Genomic DNA, 20629 nt, shown 5'->3' with positions numbered 1-20629 from the left:
TTGTCACCTTCCTTGCACCTATCACAGTTGTTACTGTTTGTTACTAGCTTCTTATCATTCCCTATTGCTTTGTCAGCTCTTTGAGGAAAGGAGTCATGTTGTATTTATTCATTCTTTACAGCCTAGCAGCTAATGTAATGCCTAATTTATTGACTGCACTTCCTAAGTATCTGTTGAATTCATGAATTAGAGAAGGAAGAAATTATGTGGATCAGCATGTAAAGAGTACTGTGCAGAGGATGATATTTGAAATAGATCTAGAAAAATGAATAGAAATGAGCAGGTGGACAGATTCAAGAATGTGTTTTTAGTTGCTCTTGAAAGAAAACTACTATGTTAGTTAAGAAATAGCTAAAATCCAATGAATAGAAATGACAAATAAGAATTGTATCATTGTATTTTAAGAAAAAAGAAATCATTGACAAACTTTTCACAGTTCTTCATTTTATATATGATGAAAAACATATGAGTGACAGAATTAGCATTAGTACCCTTGTCTTTTCTATATCATGTAAATGACAGAGCTTATAATATAGTAAGGAGGGCTAGAGCACATGAATTTAGAATATCAGTTCCATGAAGTAAGTGATATCACCAACAATCATTTTGTAAGAAGTATGTGGGAGGTAAGTGTAAACTTGAGCCTAGTGGGAGATAAGTATGAACTTGAACCTAGTAAGTAAACAACTGTGATAATCCAAGTCAAAAATTGTATGGAAGACAAGAAATTTATATATTATGTTTTATTATGGCCAAATATTTGTTGGACATGAGCATTTACAGCTTCGGTAAACACAAGGTCAAGCAGAAAGTTGGTGATAATAGACTAACAATCTGGTACTCTCTGAGCAAAAGACCATTATATGTGGAACATACTTAAGCATGAGATTAAAATGTATTTTATGTTTCTAGATTCCTTATGAAAAGGCAAACAGGTTCTATAAAACCTAGGGTAATCAAAACTTATCTGGGACACTTTTGAAAATGAAGGCACTATGTGTACTGTGTGGTGTTAATGCCCTTATAACAAATCATCCACAGAAAAGCTGTAGACAAATAAACCTTTCAAAAATAGGCTGACAGTTTCTGACAGCAGTATAAAGCCATCTTTCAGAGCCAGTAATTCAGTCAGACCCATCTGAATCATTTCCTCTATAAATTGTCTTTAGTGGGAATACAAGAAAAAGCACCAATGAACTAATAATTATCTCCTCTTTGTCATCAGAGTAGCCTAGGTTAGGAAAATGCCACCCTTTTTAATCTACCTGGAACTATTATGTTATTCCTTTTTTTAAAAAAAAGCAAATATTTATGTTATCTCTTTTTTTCTTTTATATGCATAGATTCAGGATATTCTTATGATGAGAAAGATAAATTTGAACCTGAGAATTATAGTAGACTATATTTTTCAATATTTTGAATGGCTTAACAAATTAGTCCATTATTTATCTTATAAACTGATAAAGCTTTTTTATCATTTTCCTTTACACTTTTATTATTTTCCTTTGCACTTTATAAAACAATTGTATTGCATAATGGATTACATGATAAACCCACAAATTATCAACAAGCGCATACTACTACTTCATGTTAATGATGCCGCTGATGAAAGTAAGTGTCAGTAACCTAAGGACGCATAGTGCCAGGGACAGAGGTGGCATTTTACATTTTTATTAACACTTGTAATTTTCTCCTGCTTGATTTCTTTGAGGCCAAGCCCAATTTCTTCTAAGCCATGGGTCAGTGAGCTCACACTGATGCTCAGATGAGTGATGGGCTTGAGTCTGCAAAGAAATCACCACCTACCAGTACCTAAGTCTAGTTACCATCATCATGAATAACCTGGAACAGTATAAATTAGCATGTGATATTTCCCTTAGTTTCCCTGTTGTAATCCTAATACTGTCAGAATTGTATATAATTGTGAAATATCACATTTTTAAATATTATTAATATGGTTCTAACAAAGTCATCTAAAGTGCAACCAAAATATTGTCTCAAATATGATATCAGCATCTTCAAAGAAAAAAAGAATGTGTTTTCATTTGAATGGTATTAATAAGGGAAAGTGTATATTTAGTAGGTGATCTTCCACAACCAAAAGCAAGTTTGAGAAGAACCAGGATTTGCCAACATGCCACAGTTAACTGCTTTAGAACTTCAGCATCCTCTCAAATGAAAACAGTATCATATTAATGAAGCACAAGGGGCTTCTATTAGCTTGATAAGTAACTACATTTAAAATACAAGTTAGGAAAGGATTTGTTTAAATAAGTCCTTACACTATTCCAGTAATGTCAAATACATTTATATTTTTTAAAGATTTTTGTTAGAATTTAATCTTTGAAAATATTAATAACAGCTTACAGCAGGTAAGCTATAAAATAACCCTGGATGCTGTCTATTTAGTTTCTGGTTGAAAAAGCACAGCAGTACTTTAGTTCATTACCTTTGAAAAAAACAGTAACAAGATAATACAGCTGCCTCTGATTAAGATGTAAATTCTTTCTAATTAGAATGTAAATTCTTACATTTAAATGAAGACATCAATTGTCGGGATGCCATATGATATCGTCTTCCACCTTGCCTGAATGAAGCCCTCACAGCTCATCTATGGCACTGAAATAGTTCTGCAGTCCCTTTGTTCTCTGATTCTTGTAATATTCTCTCTTCATGTTCCCTTTTCACATTGCTTTTGTTTGTTTTCCCCCTTGCATCTGATATTGTTGTGCCCTGGGATTTTGCAGAAATTTGGAATGAAAATTGAGTTCAGTCAGTGCCAGTATTTGCTTGTGCCTCAATTACTTCTGCTGAATGTTCCTCAATGCAAATCAGGCAGGTTGCATAAAGTGCCACATGTATTTGAAATAATTAATTTTCCGTAAAATGATGGATCAAGTCCAATCAACCTTCATGAAATCTAAATAATAGAAAAGAGAATTAGAAATTAATTAACATTTTGTGTTGTTAATACTTTAGGGTATAAACTAGCAAGTAGTAAGTTTTACTGTTGGTTCTAACTTTTCCTTATTAAATGGTGATGAAAACCTTGTGCATCAGTCATTTTTTGTCAGAAATATGACCAAGAAATTCTGTGTCAGGAGCACTGAAGCCAACTTCAAAGAGGAAGGCATATATAATCAGTAAAAGACTTACCTTGAGCAAGATGCACTAACTTACAGAAATCTATTATCTTGAATAAGGCCAGGAGGACCCTGTGAACATATTAATCACATTTCTCTTATGTCATTTTTCTTCAACCAAATGAGGTTTAACTTTGGAAGGAAACCAGTCCAACCAACCTTGTAGTGCTAAAGAAGGTGAAACCTGGACATTGAAAGAATGTTTTAAGTATAAAAGGGTATCCCTTTATTTGGTTCATTTGATTGTAACACTATAGAAAATTTCAAATATGTAGAAAATAGAGACTTCTATAATAATATATAATGGAGCCTGTCACCATCTTTGACTATCTAGAAGTTAACAGGGACACGAAACATGGCAACCTGAAGTAATGAAAACAAGAGGGAATAACGCACACCAGAGCTAGAACATACTTACAAAATGTGAGGCTGTGAAGGGTTAGTGAAGAAAGAGAAGAAAAAGAACACCAGGCAGAATGGAGATGACATACAAAGAGATGTAAGGAGGATATGTCTGTGATAATGTAGAAGAAACTGGTAGGATTTAATCAAATATTCATTTTGCATGTAAAATGTAGGTAATTGAAATCCAAACAGTGCATTTTAGTTCTAGTCAACCTAAAGACAGTATAGTGCAGTATCAAAAATACCTTCTGAGCTGGGCGTGGTGGTGCACGCCTTTAATCCCAGCACTCGGAAGGCAGAGGTAGGAGGATCGCCATGAGTTCGAGACCACCCTGATACTCCATAGTGAATTCCAGGTCAGCCTGAGCTAGAGTGAGACCCTACCTCGAAAAAAAAAAAAACCTTCTGCTTACCCAGACCAAAGAAAACTACCTAATACTAGCCAAGCATGCTGACTTATTCTTATAATTCCCTCATTCAGGAGGCTGAGGCAGGAGAATTGCATGAGTTCAAGGAGAGGCTAGGCTATGTAAAGACTGTTTGCAAAATTCTTTCTTGACTATCTCTGAAAAGGTTTACAAATAGGGCATTCTAGTAAAACATGATTGTTTATAACCTTAATTAAAAATAAATGCAGGGGTGGGGAGATTGCATAGTAGTTAAGGCATTTGCCTGCAAAGCCAAAGGATCCCAGTTCGACTCTTCCAGGACCCATGTAAGCCAGATGCACAAGGGGCACATGCATCTGGAGTTCATTTGCAGTGGCTGAAGGACCTGGCGCACCCAATCTCTCACTCTCTCCCTCTTTCTCTTGATCAAAAAAAAAAAATACATATATATTTAATAAATGAATAAATAAATACAGGAGTAAACATACAGTGATGTTCATTATAAATCATCTTTCTTCTATACCTAGTACAATCAAGAAAATGTCACTGTTTTTATTTATACAATCACTTCTTTAAAACCACTACATGCTCATTTTTGCACAGTTCCTAAATTGTGGTATTGTGTCCTGTATTTTTTCTGTTTCCTATTGACTCTATGAGAAATTACCACAAATTTAATGGCTTAAACTTATTTTCTTCCATATCTAGAAATAGAAGAGCAAAATTATTTTACAGCATAAAATTAAAGGGTTAATATGACTGTGTTCCTTCTGGAATCAAAGATAGGATTCCATTGTTTTGCCTTTCCCAAATTCTAAAAGCTACCTGTGGCTTGTGGCTTCTCCATCTTGAAGCCAGCAATCATCTCTCTAGTTTTCTCTTTCTCTTTTTTACTTTTAAAGACTCTTGTGATTACAGTGGACTAACCAAATAAAACAAGATAATGTCCTAATTAGGATCAACTGATTAGCAACCTTAATTCCATATGTAACCTTAATTACCCTTTACCATGTAAGGTAACATAGGTTCCAAAGATTATGATGTCGGCATCTTTAGGGGACCATTATTCCTGTCATATTTGCACATCAGTGACTGTTTTAAAAGACAATAGAGGCAGAAGAACTACTTTACTGGCACCTATGGGAATTCTTTCTTGAGTTTAAAACAAACTGATATTCTCATTTTAGCTGAGTTTAAAAGGAAAGAAATTAGACTATATACAGCAAATGACAATTATTGTTCAGCTACATGAAGGCATTTTCCAAATCTATGCTAAAGTCAATCATTGTATGTCAAGTTATTAACACACACTTGTAATCCCAGTACCTGGGAGGCTAAGGTGGGAGAATCATGTGTTCATGGGCAACATAGGCCAGCAGAGCTATATACTGAGATCCTAACTCAAAGAGAAAAAGGAAGAGAGCGAGAGACAGACAGACAGACAGAAAGAGGAGGAAGGAAGGGAGGAGAAAGAAAAAAAAGACAGAAGATGATATGGATGCACATACCTATATCTGAGGAGGAGACAGAGGCAGGAGGATCAGAAATTCTAGGTCAACTTTGACATCATAGCCAGTTCCAGACTAGCCTAGGATACATGAGAAGCTGTCTCAAAAACATGAGTAAATCAAATAAAAAATATAATGAGTCATTGTATGATGTGGCCTAAAAACAGCAGGCTTCAAAGAAGAGGAGCTGGAGAGATAACTCAGCGGGTAATGTGCTTGTCACTCAGGCCCTACAACTCACATAAAAATGCTAGCTGTGTCAACACATGTGCCACTGGGGAAGTGGTGACGGGAGACTCCCTGGAGCTCACCGGCCAGCAAGTCTAACCCAGTTGCTGAGCTCCAGGGCAGTAAGAGACACTTCCTCAAAAAGAGGTGGATGACCTACCTGAGGATAATACCCAAGGTTGTCCTCTGACCTCCCCACACTTATACTTGTACACATGTGTTTGTGTACCTGCACACATCTGTTTACACACACATATACACATGTGTGCACATACCATGTGTACTCCAAAAATGAAGGGACAAGGACTTATTAATTGTGTGGGAACTATCATAACTATATTCTGGATATTATTGCTTTTTAAGCATTCCTGTAATTAGCTAAGGAAATTGAAGTTAGAAGGCATTAGTTAAGGACTAGAAAGATGGCTTAGCACTTTAGGCACTTGCTTATGAAGCCTAAGGACCCACATTTGGTTCCCCAGTACTCACATAAGCCAGATGTACAAGGTAACACATATGTCTGGAGTTCATTTGCAGTGGCTAGAGGCCCTGGCACACCAATTCTGTCTCTATCTGACTCCCCCCTCCAAGTAAATAAATATATGTATACATACATACATACATACATACATACATACATATATATATATATATATATATATATATATATATATATATATATATACCTTTTTGTTTGTTTGTTTGTTTTCTGAGGTAGGGTCTCACTCTAGTTCAGGCTGACCTGGAATTCACTATGTAGACTCAGGGTGGCCTCAAACTCACAGTGATCCTCTGACCTCTGCCTCCCAAGTGCTGGGATTAAAGGTGTGCACCACCACGCATGGCTGTAATTAAATATTTTTGAAAGAAGGCTTTAGTTAAGTTCCCCCTCCCACAAAAAATACACAGTTAATAAAAGATTTCCAGTCTCTTCATACTAAACTAAATTGAATTTTGTGAAGTATCAGTGGTATCCATCAAAACAAGCAGTTTTTTTTTTCAGTATTGATTAAAACAAATACCTTTAAAATATTATATAATAAATACATGTATAGACTAGGGAGATGGCTCAGCAATTAATGGTACTTACTTGCAAGCCTTCAGGTCCAAGTTCATTTCCCCAGCACCCTCATTAATCTGGGTACAAAGTGGCCGACATGTTTGTGACCCCAAGGCACCTACAGCAGTGAGAGATAGAAGTCAGAGAGTATGGAAGCTTGCAGGCCAGCTAGACTAGAACACATACAGAGTGAGCATAAACAAAAGAGACCCTCGATCAAGCAAAGTGAAGGGAGAAGACAAACACCTCCAAGTGGTCCTCAGACCTCCACACATACATGGTAGTATACACATGCATATCTCTCTCTCTCTCTCTCTCTCTCTCTCTCTCTCTCTCTCTCTCTCTCTCTCTCCCTCCCTCCCTCCCTCTCTCTCTCTCTCTCTCTCTCTCAAACACACACACACACACACACTGAAAAATCAGTGTAAGATAACAATCCTGACTTCCAGGAAGTTATAGTCTAGTTCCAGACTTAAGGCAGGAACACATAGGGAAGTAGTACAGCTAGTGTTTGAAAACTTGAGTTCTAGAGTTGGACAGCCACATGTTGGGATCTTTGGCCCTATACTGCTTAATCTTTGACTAGTTACATGTAAGCCTGTGTTTGCTTTCCTGACTGATAGGGCTATTACAAAGATTATCTATTACATCAAGTCACTCAGCCCAAGATGTGGTACTTAGCAAGTACTCAGTGAATGGTAAGTGCTGTTGTAATAAAATTAAAACAGTACAAAACCTGACTAAATGATCACTCATCAAAGGACATAGAAGTTCATTAGAAGACCTAATTGCCAAGCCACTGCTTTTAGGTTAAGGTTATACATATATACAAGGAGTTCTTATATTTATGAATATCATGAATAGGCTTTCATTAAGGTCAATGACTCTAGAATTTCTCATTTCAAATTCCATCTATTAATTTATCTGTGCTTCAAAGTTTCTTCATTTATAAAATGGAGATAAATATGCTACCTGTATCATGTAGCTGATAAAAAGGAATGAATAAGTTGGGCATGGTGGTGCATACCTTTAATCCCAGCACTCAGGAGGCAGAGGTAGGAGGATCTCCATGAGTTCAAGGACACCCTGAGATGTAGTGAATTCCAGGTCAGCCTAGGTTAGAGTGAAACCGTACCTCCAAAACAACCTCCCCCCCCAAAAAAAATGTTGGATAAATATACAAAGTGTTTAGAAGAGTGTCTGACATGTAGAGTGGTGACTAATGTCAAGATACGCTGTGTGGACCATCTTCAGTGATACTTTGTAGTTAAGAGTAATAGTAAAGAATGCAGATGGCCTCAGGTCATTTCTATATCTAGACATTCCAACTGGATGGGCATTATACAAGGAGGTCTCAGGTGCCTGCAGCATACCTAGCTTTGGGTGATGCGCCTCCATGGTTCACCAGCAAGGCAAAGGTGAGGCTGAGTGAGTGAGAGACTGACAACTAAGTTGAGGGTAAACTGATCCATGTGCAGTGGGGCCTTTCCAAATGGAAGAATCACTGAATTATAGCACCGAACTACAGAAAGTAGGGTTTTAGCTAGACTGGAGTAATGGATAAGATTTATAGAGTGATCATATACATGGAATGCATGTGTGTGTATGTATGCATGTGGACACACATGCACATATGTGCTTATAGAGGACAGCAGTTGATGTCAGGTATCCTCTGTATTCACTCTCCTTTTTGTTTCACTGAGGCAAGAATCTCTTGCTTGAACCCAGAACTCACTGATTTGGCTATTCTACCTAGCCAGTTTGCCCTAGAATGAAAGGATTATAGGCAGCTGCCACATCCACCAAGCATTTAAGTGATTGTTGAGGATGTGAACTCCTTTCCTCATGTGGCACTTTCCTGACTGAGCCTTCTCCCAAGTCCTGCATGATTTATTGATGAGCAAGAAAGTGATGGTCAGTTCTGAATATAAGAAACTTACCCAGACCTGGAATCCCATGAATCTTGTATCCTAATGTTCTACTTGACTTCTTCATTGGGTAGCAACACACGAAGGAAAAAATGAATGGGGCAACCACAATACGCAAAATCTATGTAATTATACATAAAAGACAGAATTGAAGAGACATATATACATGGTGTCTATATGGAGAGAAGCCAGAAGTTCCAGGAACTTAAGTAAAAGAGAAATTTACTTATTTTTTTCATTAACTTCCCACTAAAATTTATCAGTATTCTGAATGAATATGGGCATCAGACCATAGCAGCATTGGCAGTAACCATAACTTTGTTATCAATCAGAATTTTTTATTGCAAGTATCTCAAAATATCATATATATTAATTTCCTTTGGGGTAATAAGTCCACTGATGTGTGGTTATGTGATGATTAATTTAAAAGGACATTTGGTGATTTAATATTTGGTGCTGTTTCAGCATAGTTTGTTTCCTTTGTAATCTATTGTACTTTATTTTAAACATTCGAAACCATGACTCTAGGGCTGGAGAGATGGCTTGCCTGCAAAGCCTAAAGACTTTCAACTCTCCAGGTTCCACATAAGCCAGATGCACAAGTTGACATAACTGCACAAGGTCGCACATGCACACAAGCTGGCACATGCATCTCAAGTTTGATTACAGTGGCTACAGGCACACTAATTCTCTATCTCCTCTCTATCTGTCTCACACACACACACACACACACACACACACAAACACACACATACACACACATGCATATGTCTCTCTCTCTCTCACACACACACACACACACATGCATACACACACATGTGCATGTACATTCTCTTGCACTAAAAAAGACCAATGTATTGGGCTTGCCTCAAGCAAATAATTTTTTTGAATTTATGAAAGCATTACTCTGAAAAAGCACTCCTTGTCCAATGGCCAGAGGTGTCTATGGCATTGTAACACTGCTTCTCTTGACCTGGGAGAATGTTTATTGTTCTGATAGCTATGTCCATAGGTTAGTCATACTGAGTTTACAATCAATTGAAACTCTTCTTTCATACCCATTAAAGTTGTATTTATCCCCTAATATAACCAACCAGCATTGTTATCCATCCAATAGCTGGAGCTTAGCTGACAAATATGACATGCAAGAGCAGTACTTTATAAAAATGTTTGTTGACCTAAATATAGGGCTCGACATTAACCACCTGAGATAATATTTTATGAGGTATTCTTATATGCAGATATATCTGCCACAGAGAAAATACATTTCTTCTCAAGTAGTCTTCTTTGGTTTGTTTTATAGGGTGATAGAAAGAGAAAGAATGTTCCAGTTATTATTGCTGTGTATCAGTGATATAAAACAATCCTTTCGCTCTAGTCAAGCTGCCTTCTATAAGCCAGATATGTTCTTTGGAGGCACTGTCCCACATGGTCCTCAGCTGGGAAGATTTGATTTCTAAAGGTTGAAATCAAGTAGGAATATGTTCACTTTCATACCTAATGGTTCAGCTGGCTATCACCTATGCCCTCCCTCAGCTGGGCATGCCCTCAGGAGCGTCTGTGCATAGCCCTTCCCTGTGGCCTGGACTTAATCTTCTTTCATGGTGGCAAGTGCTGTGAAAGCAGCTCAGAGCTCTGAAAGCAGGCATCTACTATAAGGTGGACGCATCCTCAGAGACAACCACCATCACATCTGCTGGATTCTATTGAATGGAATAGTCCCAAGGCTACCCCAGTTAAGGGAGGTGGGGGGACTAACCCTGCCACTCGATGGTAGAGCAACAAGACCACATTGCTGAAGAGAATGTGGAACAGGTGACACTGCAAGTTTCTCCTTTGAGAAGACAGCTTGCACTAACATCAGTAGCTGTCCTGTGGTATTTTGAGCTTTGAGCCATGGTCACAGGGACAGTTTTGTGGCATAATTACAGGTAATATATCATTTTGTCTTTATTATTCATATTTGAAGATGAGTTTTACATATTGTTATAAGATTATTTTATAAGTCACATTTCTCATAGGATTGGAAGAAGGTATGAGATCTTTACTAAATTTGAAATTTTAGTTGCTCTGTATTTAAGAACAGATCTCAAAACCACAAGTATTATCTGACATATAATGAAAGAGAAAGAAATGTTCCATACCTTATTCACTGAGTGTGTGTGGTGTACATATATCTGGGTTTGCATGTTTGTATATGTGTGGCACACATGCTTGCAGGAACAGCTTCCTTATGAAGGTCAGTGGTCATGTCACCACATCCAACATTTTATGTGGGTTCTGAGAACCTGAACTCAGATCCTCAGGTTTGTGCAACACTTTTGCCACTGAGCCACTTCCCCAGCCCCCACTAAAAATTTTGATATTTAAAAAAAGTGGGTAAATTATACAGTATGTGAATTACATGTCAATTAACTTGTTGTTTAACAAAAAGAAAACATTGAATTCTAGTTAATGATGCATAAGCTTAAGTACTTAGGGTTAAAGTTTGCTGTTATCTGCAACTTGCATTGCGATTTACCAGTAATTTGGAAGATTGATGGATGGACAAATATTTAGCTGTTTAAGGAGTTGATAAAGCAAGTATAAAGATCAGTTGTACATTCTAGGATATATTTATATGTATGTTCTCTTTAAATGATCACCTTTTTCTGTGTTTTTAATTTTCACAACACAGTATTGATGGAGAAAATTGCAGTGAGATCCCACCACATAATTAGTACCTAAGGTGGGGGAAGGCTAGGCTGAACATGATGGGACATGCAGAGGCAGGAGGATCTCAATTCTACATCAGGAGTCTGTCACACAAAATAAATAAGTAAATAAATAAATAATGTTTCTTGCAAGCATTTTCTTTGTTAAATTTTCTGGTGTAGTTCTGATGGAAGTGAAGTTAAACTGACAAGTACATCACCATTTTTATTCACGTTAATTGGATAATTACCTAGTAGCAAAAAAGGCAGAAGGAGAGAGTTAGGCACAAGACTGCACCAGTTCTGTGACTGCAAAGTCAAATCTTTGAGGCAAATAATTATAACACAGTCTTACTACTGGAAAAAAAAAAAAAAAAAACAGCCTAAAACTCTAAACTGATTATGTAAACAGTATGATCTCTACTTCAAATACTGAGATCATGCACCCCTTTTATCTCCCCTGTTAATAATGATGTTTGGTATTTTATTTTCTTTGATTTCATTAGTATGTTCCATGTTGACTTTAGTCATGGAATCATGAAGGGTCAGTAGTGCCTGCCCAATCCCAAAATCAGTTGGCAATTTGTTTTTTCAAATTGTCTTGTTCTAATTGTACTGAAGTATAACCTGCTAAGGTGCTAAGGCAGAAATCCACCCCAGCACCCTTGTACTTTAGTCTATCTAAACAAACTAGAAGGGAAAACAGTTTATAAGGAATAGTAAAACTCAGAAATTTGTAAGTCTTTTGGTAAAATTGGGGCTCACCGAAAAATTTGCACTGTAACTGACAGGAGTACTGGGCAATCAGTTAGGTCACTCATCAGAAGTGAACAATCAAATGGTTTCTGAAGCTGCCTCTAGCTACTTAGTACTCACTGTGCAGCCAGTTAGAACCCTTGCTAAGCACGTGGCCAGGAAGGACATTGCAGGAGCACCAGGCCTGCCCAATAGCGGAGAGAGGAGCTGAGAGGAATGAATGAGGCTCTCCTGGCTCTCTGACCCAGTGAGCTCACCCAGCCTGCTCAGTCCACATGGCCATTCCAGAGACACCTTGCTCCCTGCCTTGTATGCAGAGGCTTGCATTCCTGCCTCAGATAAAGCCCATTCACACTTTGTTCTGCAGAAGACTTTGACTTCCAAGCACAAATCCAGGCTTTGTCTATTTTGTTGTTTGGGGGCTGAATGCTACATTTGAGCTCACATGAAGCCAGTGACGTCCCTGAAGCTGGTAAGGCAGTTCTGCAGTTTGTTTCAATACTGTTGACATGTCAGCATGTGTGCATCTAGTCTCAGGCCAAGATGCCCTCTGCCAGTTGATTCTTTGAGATCATGGTGTGGCTGTGAACCTGTGCTGGGTTATAGCAACATTTATAATTACTGTTGTGCCACAGAGCCATATTTGGTTTGTTAAGTTTTTAAGCTATCTTGGCTTTTAAAAGTTATCTGTTTTCTAAAGCTGCATTCATCTCCTGGTTTCCCATCCGGCCATGGTGATGCTTCCCAGCTGCTCAGCTGGGACCTGGATCTGCTCTCTTCCAGTGAGCACACTTTTGAACAAGTGGCAGGTCTTGTGGGGAATTTGAGGAGTAGCAGATTCAAATTTGGCAACACCCTGGGGACATTAATCAATTAGAAAATATAAATGAGCAAGTGATGGATCGGGTCCATTGAAAATAATATTGAAATGTTATGTATTAACAAAACTAAAAATAGGAATCTAATTTGTGGGATTGTGGTTGTGTTTTTGTGTGCTTTTACCGTGATTGATCTGTGAGTCTGTGTAGTGTTAGCTAATTGGCAGTCAATACAAGCTCTACTCATTTCACTGCTCTCTATCCGACAGACACCATGGCCCTCCCCACTGCCCTCTATAATTCTGTTATAGACCTATTGCATGCTTTTTAAAATTTCTCATAGATTGCAGAGAATTAGGTTTCACTGTGGTGGTTCTATCATACAAATTGTTATTTCCCTTCCTCCCCTTCTTCCCTCCCCCCTTCTACCTTGTGCCCTCCTCTCTGCTTTCAGACTACATGTTGCCTTTTGCCCTTTCCCTTCTCATCACAGCTTGTTCCCTGTCATAGTCTCCTACCTAGAATCATGGCCCATACTCAGTCTCACACCCTCTTGTTTATAGACATATGAGAGAGAACATGAGATTGTGTGTGTGTGTGTCTGTCTGGATTTGAGTTACCTCACTTGGTATAATTTTTTACAATTCCATTCATTTTCCTTCAAATTTCATAACAGGTTTTCTTTACAACTGAACAAGAGTCATGTATTTTAAAGTTTATATGTGCTGTTTACATTGTCTGTATTTAGTTAGTGTGATGGCCTGTTGTCTTGTGACTTCCTGTGGTAATACCTAGTAAAACAACATTAAGTTACAAACTCTAAAGCGTTGGTGTTTTGCTTGCTAATTAAAGTGATGTTTCTTTAGCACAGGGAGCTTCTCCAAGCACACATTTCATCACTTGGCCTTTGGTCTAAGATCAAGTGCAGTATTAAGGCACAGATTTGGCAGCCTCTGGGGTTCTCAGACCTGTCCGGGGGCGCAGGCACGCCGTTAGGTACAAGGTTTCTTCTCCTGATATGCTGTGCTCTGGCCAGCAGTAAGAAAGTCAAGAAGTTATCTCCACTGCTCCAACCAGCTCTGGGTGAGCATCATATCCTCAGTGCTAGAGTGTGATAAGTACTTTAATAGGAGGTGGGTGAGAAGCTTGCCCTTCCTTGTTTACCCACCAAATGCCCTGAGGCACTGCCTACAAAGGACAACTACCTCCATGATCCATTTTAAGATGCCAAGTGATGTGTATTCAACATTTACACTCCTCCCATAGGCTCTCCATAGCAGAGAGTCTTACAGAAGTAGATTCCAGCACCAATATGACTGACCAGTTTACTAAGAAAATGAACTCAAAGTGAAATTTCAACTGTGCTTTGTCAAACCTTTTCTCGCTCATAAGTATATCTTTGCCATATTGCACAGTCTGGGGCTCACTGGTTTGTTAAACCCCAAATGCAAGCTAAAGTCTGACCTTCCCTTTACCCAGAGCAGACTTGATCTAAGATCTTCACTGCTAAGATGCCAAAAGGATTAGCAGAAAAGCCTGGATATGCAGCCTGCTTGCTACTGCTCCTTCTCTCTGCCCTGCCATTACCCTGTAGTATTCTCTGCCTAAACTGATGTTGAACAGGCAATACAATACCTATCTTTGCATCTTGCAGGCATAGTCTATGAGTCAGGGTTTGGAACCTCGACTGGCATCTTTGAAACCAGCTTTGAAAATACGGTCTCCTTGTATCATAAGCACTGTACTCCCCACAAAGACCAGTTGTCCCTCTTGTCCCCCTTCCCCAAGCTTCTCTTATGAAAATTAAAATTAGTTCACAACTTTAGAAATTTATAATTTATTAAAATTAAATTTGTTTCATAATTTTGTAATGGGATTAACTTTTGTGGCCTTAAGAAACTTCAGCTTTGGGCTTACAATGAAAAAAAAATGTGTTTTTAGACTTTAAAAATAAGTTTTTGAATGCTTTTAACTTTAAAATGAGCATAATATAAATGGCATTATTTAGGATATTACAAGAGGAAAGCTTTGTCCCATCCATTATATTATTACACATGTTAACTGCTAACTAAAAATTTGGTAAATTGTCTTATGAAGAGACATCTCTGGAAAAGTGCCTGACCCCAATCTGTTTTTAATATTTTAATTTATTGATTTGTGAGGAGAGAAAAACTATGAGTGTGTCCAGGATTCCTGTGAGAACAAATGAACTCCAGACACACATACCACTTTGTGCATCTGGCTTTATGTTGTGCTGGGTGAATGGAACCCAGGTCATCAGGCTTACATGGCTGACATCTCCTCAGCCCTGGCCCCAAGTTTTAAAGCCTCTCTTGGGGCCTCATTTAGTCCCTGTTGTTAACAGGGATGGACCCTTCCTGTCAAGGGAAATAAAACTACTATTCTGTATGCTGCTGCAGTTGGACACTGATGGAAGGGGTGATTGTAATGCAGATCAAGTGCTTGAGAAGTTCTAGCACCGCAAGAATAAATGTTAGCTCCTCTGCCATTGGAAATAATGCAAGATTCTAAGTGTGCCTAGTGAAGGAGGAAAGACTGAAAAAAATGGGTAGGATTGAGGAAAAAAGATATTTCTGCTAAAAAAAAAGATGAACAGGACGAGTGTAACATTTGGAAAATGGAGCATGAGAGTTGAGTAAACTTGTGTGCAATAGAAATGCAGGCTATAACATCAGAAAAGTAGATTTTGAACATCAGGAGATATTTAGAATTAAGGGCTCTAATTTTGGCTCAGCAGGGTGATCTGTGGAAAATGGAGACTTACAGAAGGAAGGTTACAGGAAAGGTGGTTTTTAAAGGAAGAAATAATGGTGGCAAGCTACAAGGGAGCACAGCAAAAGAAGAAGTGGTAAAAATTGTTGGGTCATTTATGACTTTTGATACTAACCTTATTAAATAGGATATGCCACCATATCCCAAATGTACATTGTATGATACAAAACACACCAAAGGTTCCCAAGAAATGATCCTCTGTTCAAATGAGTTGAGAAAATCTAGCAAAATATAATCCACACTTAGAAATTTTTATTTTAAGAACTGTATAAACACTAGATTATATATCCTTATTCAACCCAGCACTTCCACAATAACTGCATGATCACAGAACCTTCTTTTTTATAATTTCTATCATAGAATTGAGGTGCCAAAAACTATATTTGGGAAAGTACTGGACCATGTGATATTATATGAAAATAGATTGACATAATTATTTTTACTTTAGTATTTTATTTTTATTTTTTCTATTTTCAAAGTAGAGTCTCACTCAAGCCTAGGCTGACCTGGAATTCACTCTGTAGTCTCAGGTGGCCTCAAACTCATGGCAATCGTCCTACCTCTGCCTCCTGAGTGCTGGGATTAAAAGCATGTGCCACCATGCCTGGCAATATTTTATTTTTCTTATAAACAAAAACAAAAGTATAATTGATTAACTTTTTCTGAAGAGAAAATAGTTCTTGGACTCTTTAAGCTTAAGTTGTCCCTTTTAAAATATTTTATTTATTTATTTATCATTCATTTATTTACTTGCAAGCAGAAATAGATAGAGAAAAGAGAGACAGAGAGAATGGGAATACCAAGGCCTCCTGCCACTACAAAGGCACTTCAGATACATGCACCACTTTCTTCTTTTGGCTTTATATGGGTACTGAGGATTGGAACTCAGTTTGTTAGGCTTTGCAGGCAAGCACCTTAACCACCAAGCCATCTCTCCAGCCCCAAGTTGTCCCTTTTGAAACTTGGGCTTGTCTCATATTCAGTTTTTTTTGGCGGGGGGGGTTCAAGGTAGGGTTTTACTCTAGCTCAGGCTGACCTGGCATTCACTATGGAGTCTCAGGATGGCCTTGAACTCATGGCAATCCTCCTACCTCTGCCTCCCTAGTGCTGGGATTAAAGGCATGCGCCATCAAATTTAAATACATTTTTTACAACAAAACACCAAAAGTAACTCATCTCATAATTGTATAATATTGAAAATTGAAATTATTCTACAACTTTATAAATTTATAATTCATTAAAATCAAATTTGTTTTATAATTTTGTAATAGGATTAATTTTGTGGCCTTAAGAAACTACAGCTAAGAATAAAAAAAAGACTTGGAGCTGGAGAGATGGCTCAGCAGTTAAGGTGCTTGCTTATAAAGCCTGATAACCTGGGTTTGATTCTCAAGTACTCACATAAAGCCAGATATACAGATGATGCATGTGTCTGGACTTCATTTTCAGTGGTCAGAGGCCCTAGAGCACCTCTTCTCAGGCATATGCATAGCCTCTCTCTCTCTTTCTCTTTCTCTCTCTTTCTCCCTTCTTCCCTCCCTCTCTCTCTCTGCCCTTACAAATAAAATTAAGATATTTTTCAAAAGAAACAATAAAAAAGACTTGTTTTAAAACTTTAAAATAGTTATTTAATGTTTTTAACTTTAAAATGGGCTTAAACTAAATAGTGTTACTTAGAGAATTATTAGAGGAAGGCTATGCCCCATCCAGTATATTAACACATACCAACTACTAACTAAAAATTCATTATATTTTGAAATAAGATGTTAATCACATCTTATGCACAAAGAAATTTGAGAATTGAAGATACTGAATCATTGTCTTGGGCTGGATGCTTTGTAGAAGGTTGAATATTTGAGAGACTCAGGTTTCATCTTTCTAATAAAGAGTCAAAGATAAAATAACCACTCTTACTAAATACCACAAGGACTTTTTCTTTGTTTAGAAATGATTCCCAACTTCTTAAGAGACTTCGCTGCAGAAGCTATTGTGTTCAGTGTAATTCTTGGACAGAGGTTCCTCCTTCTACATACTTATTAGTGTCAGTGTATATGAATATATCTATCTAGTCTTCATGCATTTCACTGTATCTGCTAAAGAATAACAAAGACTAGTTGGCTCTGCATGTAAGGGCAGAAATTATGCCCAATTGAATAATAAAGGAAATGACTCTGAAAGACAGTGAGTTTCCATTGTCATAGAGCAAGTTGATGACAGAATAAGCATATTCTTCAACTTTTTTGTAGCAGAAACAGAACAGGAACCCTAAATGTGCATCTGTTGAATAGCAGATCATCAGCTGAGGTGGTAAGCAGCATCTTTTTCATACACCTATAGTATATTTTTCCAATTAGAGAGGCTCACTATCTAAAAAAGAATAGTACCTGTAACTAAATGAAGCATGAAATATCACTATGATATTTTCTAACTTATAAGCAAAGCTTATAAAAGAAAATGGCTTCACTTCCAACAACAGAATGATGATGAATATAGGTTTCAATAGTTGTTTGCCAGTCAGATGTGGGGCACACATATAGTCCCAGCACTGGGTAAGCTTAGGTAAAAGGATCTCAAATTTGAGACCAGCCTGAGCTGCGTAGTCAGACCCTGCCTCATAAACTAAAATAAAGCCCATTTCCTTAGATCCTTAATACTATTCAGATATTAAGTTGACAGAAAGTTATTGGTTTTATCATTTTCTCATATTGCATTATCTTGATCTTAAATTTATAAACTGTTTCAATAGTGGTATTTTGCTATAATCAGATTCACAGTTACTTTATGGTACACTTTAGTGGTGTTTTTAATAAAAATGAGTGAGATATAAATTATTAAAAGGAAAATTGTTAAGCTAGGTGTTGTGGCATACATCTGTAAGCCTAGCACTTGGGGGACTGAAGCAGGAGGATTATGAGTTCAAAGCCAGCTTGTGCTGCCTAACAAGATTCTGTCTCCAAAAAGACTGAGGGAGGGGCTCAGAGATGGCTTAGCAGTTTAGGCATTTTTCTGCAAAGCCAAAGGACCTAGGTTCAATTCCCCAGGACCCACATAAGCCAGATGTACAAGGTGGCACATGCATCTGAACTTCGTTTGCAGCAGGTGGAGGCCTGGCACGCCCTTTCTCCCTCTCCCCTCCCCCCCCCCTCTTCCCCGCTTCACCTTAAATGAATAAATAAAAAATTTTTTAAATTGTTAATAAAAATTAAGACTGGTGGGCTTGAGAGATGGCTTAGTGGTTAAGTGCTTGCCTGTGAAGCCTAAGGACCCCGGTTCAAGGCTCAATTCCCCAAGACACACATAAGCCAGATGTACAAGGTGGCACATGTGTCTGGAGTTCATTTGCAGTGGCTGGAGGCCCTGGCGTGCCCATTCTCCCTCTCCCTCTCCCTCTCCCTCTCCCTCTCCCTCTCCCTCTCCCTCTCTGTTGCTCTCAAATAAACAAATAAAAATAAATTAAAATTAAAAAAAAAATATATGACTGGTTACCTCTGAGAGTGGAACTAAGAAGTTAGACATTGAGGATACTTTGTTCTTGTTTTATATATACTCATATTGCAGTCTTTTATTGTACTTTTTATTAATGTATTACTAAGTTCAAAAAAATTTTTAAAGAACAATATCATATGCTTGGCAATGAGCATTATATTTTTATTTTAGAAATTATCTTGAACATACAAGTACTGTTTTAAATCCATCACCTACTGGAACAAACATTGGCACTTTAGGGGGAAAAAAAATTGTTGAAAGTTAGATCCCCTTAACTTGACCTATCCCCCAGCAGTAAATAAGTCTTTAGTCTTTCCTGCCTGTGCCAGGATTGCTCTAAAAAGTAGCATCTGCTGCAAAAGCTCTGAGGCTTTGCTGCTAAGCCTGATGTGAAGCAGTCATAACCACTGGTTGCTGGGCAATGGACGGCACAGCAAACCCAGCTCCCTTCCCTCCCACGTGTACTCACCTAGATTAATGATGTAGACCATCAGAGACAAACAAGATATTTGTTATATAAATAGGATGGCTAATGCATTTCAGGAAATTTTTAAGATTTTCCTTAGTGTTCATGTGTACTTTCAGTGCTTTTAACCTTGAAAGAGATACAGATTGTTTGGAAACCAAAATTAAAGTTAGATTGGAAGGTACAATGTGATCTACTTACCTCATGGTAAATCATACCATGAATCTTAGGAAGGTAAATTGGGTTTTCTATTTGAACTGTTTCCTAGCAGATAGAAAGAAGTTATACAATAATTTGTTTCTACTAAAATACAAAATAGTCTTATCAATTAGAGGAGAAAATCCCAATTCTTAGTGTTCCTTCCCCAGCAAAATCCGAAAGAAAAAATTTAACCAGTGAAGCAAATGAATTCCAGCTTATACTATAAATTTCTTGTTCATATATAAAGGCTAATAAAGTGTTAAGTACAGTATATTTCAGATATTTTACAAGGTAGGGTGTCTACTGTCAGTTGTAATAGCCACACTGCATCATATTAATAAATGCTCCAAGATCTCTGAACAGATTGCTCCCACATTAGTATCTATGTACTAAGTTAGCAATAAAAATATATGTGGACTTAGTAGCAGAGGCCAGTAAGTTGAAAAGGAGACATAAAGGGTGGAGAAAGCAACGGAGGAGGATACTTAATAGGTTGATATTGTATATATGTAATTACAATGATTGTAATGGGGAGGTAATATGATGGAGAATGGAATTTCAAACGGGAAAGTGTGGGGTGGGGAGGGAGGGAATTACCATGGGATATATTTTATAATCATGGAAAATGTTAATAAAAATTAAAATATATCGGGCTGGAGAGATGGCTTAGCGGTTAAGCGCTTGCCTGTGAAGCCTAAGGACCCCGGTTCGAGGCTCGGTTCTCCAGGTCCCACGTTAGCCAGATGCACAAGGGG

The 20629-nt window shown here is 37.7% G+C and overlaps 1 protein-coding gene and 1 long non-coding RNA gene across 6 annotated transcripts in view; one reads left to right on the top strand and one right to left on the bottom strand.

The window, feature by feature from the left end:
* Elp4 (elongator acetyltransferase complex subunit 4) overlaps positions 1-20629 on the top strand; it is a 214685-nt gene that overhangs the window by 151107 nt on the left and 42949 nt on the right. The gene's annotated exons all lie outside the window — the stretch shown is intronic.
* LOC123462908 overlaps positions 1-20629 on the bottom strand; it is a 54781-nt gene that overhangs the window by 6833 nt on the left and 27319 nt on the right. Inside the window, exons 3-4 of one of the 2 annotated variants that reach the window (XR_006638554.1) lie at positions 6764-6851; positions 2532-2920 (exon numbers count right to left, since the gene is read on the bottom strand). This is a non-coding gene — a long non-coding RNA (uncharacterized LOC123462908). Of the gene's footprint in view, positions 1-688; positions 2921-6763; positions 6852-20629 lie in introns of those variants that run through there. The other variant, XR_006638553.1, reaches the window with a different exon arrangement.

The sequence above is a fragment of the Jaculus jaculus genome, chromosome 8, assembly GCF_020740685.1.
Source record: "Jaculus jaculus isolate mJacJac1 chromosome 8, mJacJac1.mat.Y.cur, whole genome shotgun sequence".
Classification (NCBI taxonomy): domain Eukaryota; kingdom Metazoa; phylum Chordata; class Mammalia; order Rodentia; family Dipodidae; genus Jaculus; species Jaculus jaculus.
This window is presented reverse-complemented; position numbering and strand designations above follow the sequence as displayed.